Source organism: Aphelocoma coerulescens, chromosome 12 (genome assembly GCF_041296385.1).
Source record: "Aphelocoma coerulescens isolate FSJ_1873_10779 chromosome 12, UR_Acoe_1.0, whole genome shotgun sequence".
NCBI lineage: Eukaryota > Metazoa > Chordata > Aves > Passeriformes > Corvidae > Aphelocoma > Aphelocoma coerulescens.
This window is the reverse complement of record NC_091026.1, coordinates 19,443,826-19,452,911: the sequence shown is the minus strand read 5'-3', so window position 1 is coordinate 19,452,911 and position 9,086 is coordinate 19,443,826. Positions and strand designations below refer to the sequence as shown.

Genomic DNA, 9,086 nt, shown 5'->3' with positions numbered 1-9,086 from the left:
GCTTAGCTCAAGTGGAATCTGTAGCCCTGCAAACAAATGGGGCGAGAAGCAGCCACGTAATGCCAGGGCAGGATCCCAGCTGCCTGATTTGATCCTTGCTGTCTTCAAAGATGTGGGATCCAGATTTTCAATTCCTTCCCAAAGCACTCCCAGGAGTGGATTCAGGCAATGTGGAGCTCAGGACCCATCCCACTTTTGTCTCTGCTCTCATTGCGGACTCGTGTTCTCCCTGTGGAATTTACCTGCCCTCCTCTCCTGTCTGGACAAGGAGGTTTCAGAAAAACTGAGAAAAAAATTCTTTTGTACAAGAATCTGGGCTTATCAATAAATATTAATAAGGAAAAGCAACAGGAAAAAGAATAGCAAGGGGAAAATAATAAAAATAAGATTATGTTTCCAAACCTTTGTAGCCTTCAGCTCTTTTTATTTCCAGACACATCTCTAATCCTCCTACTGCCTCCCAAAGAGAGCTTTGCTAACCTGTGGAAGTTTGATAGCTGGCCTCTTTTGTCCTGAATTTATCTTTATAGGAGTCCCATTGCAGGTTTGAAAATTAATAACAGCACAATCCCTGTACCTTACCTGAGTGAATTTGATGTATTTTCATGCTGTTCATCTTCAAATATCCGGACTGGTACTTTCCACTCTCCCTAAAGAGAAGATTTAAATCTCTCAGTCACATACTGGGAAGCAAGTTATCATTTTTAAGGCTTTGTTGTAAGACTTAGACCCTTGCTGGTCTAATTATATGTTAGGTAAAAACACAGGAGATGTTTGTCTCTTACATCAGCTGGCTTGTAAAATCAGAAATCTAAAATAACCCAGTGGAAGCTGATAAGCCAAAAGGAAAAAAACCCAAAGCCCTGCTAGCACAGACAAATAGGACAGACCCACATTAACATGTGGTTCTGGAAAGGATTGGTAAACACAGAGAGCAAGGAGCCACTTTTAGATATCTCTGAACTCGTTCCCTTTAAATTGAGTCACACTCACAGTGCTTGTAATGGATGGATCATTCCTGAAGTTTCTTAAGTGTGACAAAACTGTAAATCACCTGGAATCCACATTTCAGGCATGGTATTATTTCATGCATGTCAGCTGATCCTTTTACCCTCTTTAAGCCATCAAAATGTAAGGCTGAGAATATCAAGGTCTGCTAATTAACGTCTTAACGTGATTGATGTCTTGTTTTGATTACTTTAGCTTAACAGCATTTAATTTTAGACTGTGCACAGGTCTCTCATGTCAGCAGCTGTATCATTTATACAAAGAGTGAAGCCCTTTTTTACAGCAATTTTTAGTAGTTACTCTAACCCAGTAAAAAACATGCAGGGTGCTTAAAGCATTTTGTTTTCAAGATGACTTTAAAAGAAGAAATCCTAATGACTAGAGCAGCCAGTGTCTTCACAGATATCGTTCATCTTCCTAAGAAACACACTTTACAGCCAGAGCAGAATTGCCACAAGGAAGAGCTAAGAAAAATATAAATATTCAAAATATGTAGAGTTTCTAATGAAGAAAATTGCAGAGGTGCACGTAAATATTTAAAAAACCTCTCTATGTGTTCCTATATTGGTAAGGAATGTGTGTTTTTTGTGACAGTGGAACTGGATTGTGTTAAATCATGCAATTTTAGTATTTAGGAGTTCATGGAATTTAGGATTTAGGAGATGGACAGAGGATGCTCCTCATGGCCATTCACACAGTGCAGCAGGGCAGAGGTGGGGTTTTGTTTTGGCCAGGACATCAGGGACCTTGTAAAGGTCTCCTGAAAATACAGGTTTGAACTAAAGTAATTTAGGTATGTGTGAGTGCATGCCTTTGATGGGCTGTGTGTCTGGAAAGAGGCTTAAAATCACGGAATCAAATCAATTCCAGCTGGGGACAGAGTTCAGGTTCTTATCTGTAAAGATTTTGTGGAAAACTTTTCCAGGTATTGGGCAGTGTTAAGACACTATCTATTTCCTGGGCTGTATTCGTATCAGGATCAGGAGGGAGTGATAAAGCATGGATGGAACATTCCTTTGTAGCCCAGATTTCTTGGAAATAAGGCTGAATGCTGCAGCCCAGAAATGTCCCCAGAGAGATCAGGCCAGGCTCTGGAGGAGGGGACACTACCTCCTAACTCTGAAAATCAAAGCCAGACTGGCAGCTCCCTGAACCCACAACTCCCTGGTTCTTCCAGTCCCTCCTAGCCTGGGTTAAAGATAATAATAATAAAATTAAGACATCTTGAGAGGTAGTGTGGAACAAATCCAAGTTGTTATTTTACTCTGCAGGGATAGCTGGGAGATGAGCCCAAAGTCCTGGGAGCCATCCAGGGTTAGGAAAGCCCTACTTAAGCCCTGATGGAAATGGCAAAGCAGCCCTTTGACTTCTGTGGGTATGGATTGAATTCCCAAAAGAGGGAAGTCTCAGAGAGCATATTTGGATGTCCTGCAAAGGGCCAGTGTTCAGAGCCATAAAGAGAGGAAGGTTTGAGTCATCTCTATCCCAAAACTCCCCAAATGCAGCCACGCAGTGCACTTTTCCTGGCATGGCTCAACAAAAGCCTCAGCAGGTGTGGAAACACTGCACTCCAAACTCTGGGCTGTGCTTGGAATGCTGCTTTCTTCATGGATCCCTCCCCAAACTCTTGAAATGCCCCATAAAACTCCCTGTTGCCTGTCCCCCAGCCTGGTGGTACCTGCAGCCCCTGAGGAGCAGCTGGCCCTGGGCTCTGCTCAGCAGATGGCTGGCACAGGGCTGGCATGCATTTACTGGGCTCTGGCACAAGGCAGGGATGAAGGAGATGAAAACCCTCTCCACAGCTGATGGATACAAAAAATCCAGGCTGGTCCATCCTCGTGGGGTTGTTCCTTTCAACGAGTGCAGTTTTGAGCTTGGTGCGTTGTCAAACGTCAGCTGAATCCATGGAGGTTAGAAATTGTCTGATATCAGGGTTATTAGGGTCTGATATCAGGGTTAATAGGCTCTGATATCAGGGTTATTAGGGTCTGATATCAGGGTTATTAGGCTCTGATATCAGGGTTATTAGGATTAATCACAGGGATGATGGGTTTAACCACGGGGATTCCTCTGGCTCTTGCTTCAAGCAGCATGTAGAGAGCTGAATTCATGCTTCAGGGGGATTTTCCATGGCATTTATTCCCTTAGGACAGAGAAGCCATGGCTGTCCCATCCCTGGAAGTGTCCAAGGCCAGCTTGGATGGGGCTTGGAGCAACCTGAGACACTGGAAGGTGTCCCCACCCATGGCAGGGGGTGGACATAGATGATTTTTAAGCTCCCTTCCAACCCAAACCGTTCCGAGATCTCCACTAATACAAAGAGATCAGTTTTTAATCATCCCAAGCAATCTGTAGGAGAAACAAGAAACAGTAGTGAAATATCAGACCTGATTTCAGCAAGTGTCCCTCTAATTGGAGCCTTGTTAGGCTGTGGGTTTTGGATGCTGGGATATTTCAAAAAGCAACATTTAATGCTTGGTCTGGGCACATTTTTATGGGCTCTAAATGATAGGAGAAAGAGAGGAATCTGCAGGAATGAGCTCCTGGAAGAGCAAACTAAGCACAGGACTGTTTATTAAGCCTTAGAATAATGAAAAGGGAGAGTAAAAAGAGGAATTTAACTGAATTTGATCTTGTGCTCTGTGATATTTGCATTTTTTCAGACCATGGCTCTTGTACAGCCCTTCAGGACAGCTGGAAAAGTGGGAATGTGGTGGGAATCACGTGTTCCTACTAGGGAAAGTAAATAAAAGCATCTTCAAAGCAGAGCCCAAACCAGAGTCAGGGCTGACTGCAGATTATTTCCCTGATTAAAGGGTCAGCAGAAGTTCAAAAAGCTGACTTCAGCCATGGAATCCCAGAATCCTTAAGGGTTGAAGAGACCTCCAAGGTCATCGAGCCCAACCTTTTCCAGCACCCACTAAACACCTACTGGATTTTGGGACCCTTCCAGGGCTGATGCCTCCACCACTGCCCTGGGAGCCTGTTCCAGTTCCTGACCACTCCCAGTTAGCACCCAGGAGGTGCTGCCCTGTGTGGGAAGCACGGAAAAAGTCTCACCTGGCCGCTGGAAGAGGAATGTTCCTTGTATCCCTCATTTTCAGTGTGTGCTCCATCAAATGCTGCACATTTAATGACTTTCCTTTCTCCTGCTCAGGATATGTATCTGTTGAAGTCTCCTGCCCGGATCCCCAGCTTTGATAAATCCCCCATCACCACCTGGAATGGTCCATTCCCCAAGCAATCTTCCTTGCTTTTGCACCTCAATTTCTTCTCCCAGTCCACTGGTTCATCTTGAGCTAAAAATAGTGAGGGAAAAAAAAAATCAGAGTTTTAGTGAAAAAAACGCAAACCTCAATTAATTTTCTCTATCTATTAGTAAAGAGCTTTTCCTTGAGGCATGGCCCACAAATATCTGTAAATCTCAAATTGTGTCTTGGCTCAAACTCTACAAATGAGTGATTAAAATGTGGCCCTGTCTTTAGGAATTTCTTTTTTTTTTTTTTTTTACAGTTAAGCATTTTGAAAGCATTGGGCTCCACTCTGCACTTCCAAAAAAACAACAAAGGCAGGGAGGGGCATAAATCACCTTTTTACCAGCAAGAAGCATCTGATGAGCAGTCAAAGTAAACCCATATTACTCATGGTGTAGACCTGTAGTGGGAGGAAAGTTGGAAAAACCCTCAAACTGGGGGTTTTAGGCTCTGCTTGAGTTATTCAGACCCCTGGAAGATGTTTTCCCTCTACACTTCCTTACCAACACTTCACCATGTCCCCAAGGGGCCTCTTGTTCCCTGTGAGTCTTTCCAAGGGAAAGAGGGGACAGGAGGGATGGGTCTTGCTCTGCTGTGGGATCCCTTGGGGGTTTATTTTGTCACTGCCTTCATGACATTGCTCTGAAACCCTCCAGGGACACCTGAGGACATCTGGGAACAATGCTGTCCACGCCCTGGGGCTGCTGTGGGATCCCAAGCTCTGGTAGCTCTGGGAAAAATCCAGTGCTGCAGCTTTTCCCTCTGCCTGGGTGTCTCTTCTGGCAGTGCAATCACATCAAACCTCGGGAATAAAGGGAAACCTCATACCCTTAAAATCCTTGTCAAAAATCCCCACCCTCAGCCAGGCCAGGTTTTCATAGAGTCATAAAATATCCTGAGCTGGAAGGGACCCACAAGGACCCCCAAAGTCCAGCTCCTGGAATTCCTTTCTGGTGAAACGTTTGCCAACACAATTCACACCTTCAGAGCTCCTGCCGTGTGCCCAGGCTGTGCCAAAAATCGCAGTGGTGTTGGGAAGATCTGGGCTTACCCTGGGCTGCCCTTGGGCTGGCTGTGGAGACCAGTGACACCAGCAGCAGGTTCCAGCTGGGTGACAGGACGTGCAGAGTTGCTAAAACCAGAAATTCCAGCTTCCTATAATGGGAATCTATGAACTGGAAATCCTGAAAAATGACAGAATCCCCATATCCTGCCCTTTCCCCAGACACAACACCTCTAAAACCGCACACGAGCGATGGAATTAAAGAGGAATAATAAATGTAGCAGTATAATTGAGGCACAACCAACTCCAAATCAGCAGAGCAGCACAAATGCAATGGAGAGAGGTCAGGGCAGCAGCTGCTTTGGTGATCTTGCATATTTGGAGAGGCAGGTAGAGCAGTTTGTTACCCTGGAGCCGCTCGAGCAGGCACAGAACGTGGATTTCCAATAAATGGAGACCTTCTGCTGGAGCTTATGTTGCTTTCTTCCTGCTGCTGTTCTGGGATTTATCTGGAGTTCACAGGCTGGGTAAAGTGGCCACTAATCTTCCAGCTGAGAGCGTTTGCAGCAGTGCAGCTGCTGAAGTCGTTCCCAACCAGGCTCAGGAGACAGCCATGGGGATTTGGGGGGATTTTTCTGTACCAACAGGTGAAAGAAGATTTCTCCCCACCTGAAAATGCTGGGCAACAAATTTTGGCCTCACTTCAAGGGTGTCTCCTCACAGGAATCGAGTACAAACTTGATTTTCCAGTTTGCTCCTGCTGCTAATGCTCCTATGCTGTCAGGAAAGGGATTTTGTGTGTGAATAGAATTGCAGTGAGAAACCACACACCTGGGAAAAACCCCATATAGGACAAAAATAGATGAGAAAAGCACCAAACAGAGGGAGAAATGCTTTCTCAGAACGCCCCGGGGAAGGCAGGATTAGCTGGGTGTTTTGCTGTGTGTTAGGGTGCTTTATTTAGTGCTGCTGAGGATCTCCAGCTTGGTTTGTGGGTTGCACTCCAGAAAAACAGAGGGAAGCAGATTCCAGATCAGGCATCCCGTGTGCTGGGCTGCTGATCAGCTTACCCGGACCCTTCCCTGTGCTTCCAGTCAGGATCTGCCTGTTGGCTGGGGGTTATGGCTGCATAGAAGGGTTTTGCTCAAAGATGCACTTTGCTGTAGCTGGGTGCTTCTTGCAGAGCTCCTGGCACGGGGAGTTCTTCATCTGCCACTGGTGCTGAAAGGAAAGCAATAAGTAGTAAAGGAGTGAACCACGTGGGAGGTTAATGAGACATTAATTCCCATCAGTGCAGCAAAACAGGGGCTTTTGCCCCAAATCTGTGAGTGCAGAAGGGGGGAAAGCCTCTCAGAGCAGTTTTCAGAGCTGGAGCTGCTGAGCTGCTCCTAAAGTGTCACAGAATCGTGGAACCATCAAGGCTGGAAAAGAGCCCCGAGATTGAGTCCCACCTTTAATGCTCCTCACTAACCCATATCCCAGTGCCACATCCACATCCTTTGGACACTTCCAGGGATGGGGATCCACCACTGCCCTGGGCAGCTGTGCCGACACCTGACCCCCCTTTCCATGAGGAAAAATTTCCCAATAGTCACAAAACCACAAATCCCACGGTCTGTGGGTGCACAGAGAGAGAAACCCAGCAGGTGTCAGGGAAATGGGCAGAGGGAAAATTCTTTTTCCAGTCCACTTCTAGCTCTAAACCTAAGGACAAGGTGTGTGTGCAGCCACCCAGGGTCCTCCACGTGCTGCCAAGAACAGCAGAAATCAGCCATGCTGAAAGAATTCTCCTTTCTTCATCCCAGCTTCCCACAGTCCAGCATTCATTGCAGGCCCATCTAGATTTAGCGAGACAAAATTAGACATAATGTAATTAACCCAGAATATTCTTTATTTTTCTGCTGTAAATGGTAATAACAGCAAATTATGGTAAATAATTATGGGCTGCTTACAGCATTTCTGTAGATAAGACAATGCACTTTTTCTTTTGATAAGATTTTAGAACTGTACAGACTTTGTAGCTGGAGAGGTAAACGACTTTTCCCGTGGTTTCAACATAATGGGCTGTGCAGATAAAGGATTTTTGTGGGAATGTGAACGCTTCCAGATGTTTCCCATATTTTCCTCATTGATTTAAACATAATCTTCACGTGGTTGTGCACAGGGAGTTCATGCAAGTTATGCATAAAAGGCACTAATGCACGGAGACAGGGATTTGGAAGAAGAAAATGTGGAATTTTACACCGGTTTTAAATGCAAATGATGATTTGATTGACTGTATCTAGCCAGAAATGCTGCTAGGTGTGAAACTTTGTGTTATTTCTGATATTGTGCCTGGAGAATTCAAATCTATAAAATTAATTAGCTGATTGGAATGGTGCCACTTTCAATAGATGCACTCCAAAGTGAGGCTGGGGGTGCTTGTTGCCCAGTTTTAAGATTCTAAAGTTTACTGAGTGATTTGCCTGGATTCCAAGGTTTGCTAAAGGATTGTAAAGATTTTTTTGGAGAAACAATCAAAAATTTAATCCAAACCCATGCACCAAAAATATAGAGACTCCCTGAAAGCACAAAATTGTGTTTGGTCTGAGAGTGTGTGAATAGACAAATAAGGTTTTATGACACAAAGTTTCTTTAGTGCACAGATATTTGAGTTGAAGGGTTAAAAAAAGCAGTTAATAGGATGATATTTCCCTTTTTTATTGCTTAAAATGCAAGCAATAGATCCTGACACCAGAGCATAATGCCTTGGAGGAAGGGTATTTCTGGGAATAATACCAGCACCAAGCCTCAGGCTGAGCCCAGTCTGCAGGAACATGATGTGGAAATGCTTTTGAGACCAGGCAGCTGCAAAGAAGAGCTATTTTTGGATATAATTACCACAAAGATATTTGCAGTTTATAAGGCTGGGCCTGTACCTGGTGTTTTACTGATGAATCAAACATATATGAAGAATATATATTTTTTTCACTATTTACGTGGAGCAGGGTAAAACCTGTTATTCTTTTGAGCTCTTGCACGTGGGTGAGTGGTTGGTACCAGAACCCTTTCAGTCCCAGGCTTCCCTTCAAGCACACCCTTAATTCCCACTGGAATCCAGGAGCTTTCCAAGTGTGATTCAACTGAGTGTGTGCAACTGCCAGGGGCCTGGGCTTGGGAAGGTGTGCAGTGTTACAGAATCATGGAATTACTCAGGTTGGCAAAGTTCTCCAAGACCACGGAGTCCAAGCTGATCAGTGCCTGATCCCACCTCATCCCCAGCCCACGTCCCGAGTGCCACCTCCAGCCCTTCCTTGGACACCTCCAGGGATGGGGGCTCCACACCTCCCTGGGCAGCCCCTGCCAAGGCCTGAGCACCCTTTCCATGGGGAAATTCCTGCTGCTGTCCACCCTGAGCCTCCCCTGGCCCAGCCTGAGGCCGTTCCCTCTCCTCCTGTCCCTGTTCCCTGGGAGCAGAGCCCGACCCCCCCGGCTGCCCCCTCCTGTCAGGGACTTGTGCAGAGCCACAAGGTCCCCCCTGAGAGTTTTTATGTTCCACAGAACTTGAAGCAGACAAACTTCAGGTTGTCAGGTATTTGAAGACTATTTTTTTAAACACACGTTTCCCATCCATGTTAAAGGGATTATCTGCAAGACACTCATAAAAACATAGCAAGAATAAAGAATAGAGTTTTCAATGAAAGCTGGTAGCCAATCCCTTCTGGTTTTAGATAGGAAAACCGTCCTGAAAATTTGATAGTTTCATAAAAAATCAAAGGAACGTCATTCTGTTAAACTGGTGATTTACCAGTTGACAGAAAGCACTGCAATGTGTTTTGAAA

General features: G+C 45.2%; 1 long non-coding RNA gene across 1 annotated transcript; it reads right to left on the bottom strand.

Moving 5' to 3' along the window:
- Positions 1-356: 356 nt before the first annotated feature.
- On the bottom strand, positions 357-6,309 carry LOC138117475 (uncharacterized). The gene is made up of 4 exons (XR_011154657.1): positions 5,314-6,309; positions 4,598-4,662; positions 4,069-4,307; positions 357-650 (listed from the first exon to the last, which is right to left on the bottom strand). It is a non-coding gene; the product is annotated as an uncharacterized lncRNA (long non-coding RNA).
- Positions 6,310-9,086: the final 2,777 nt, after the last annotated feature.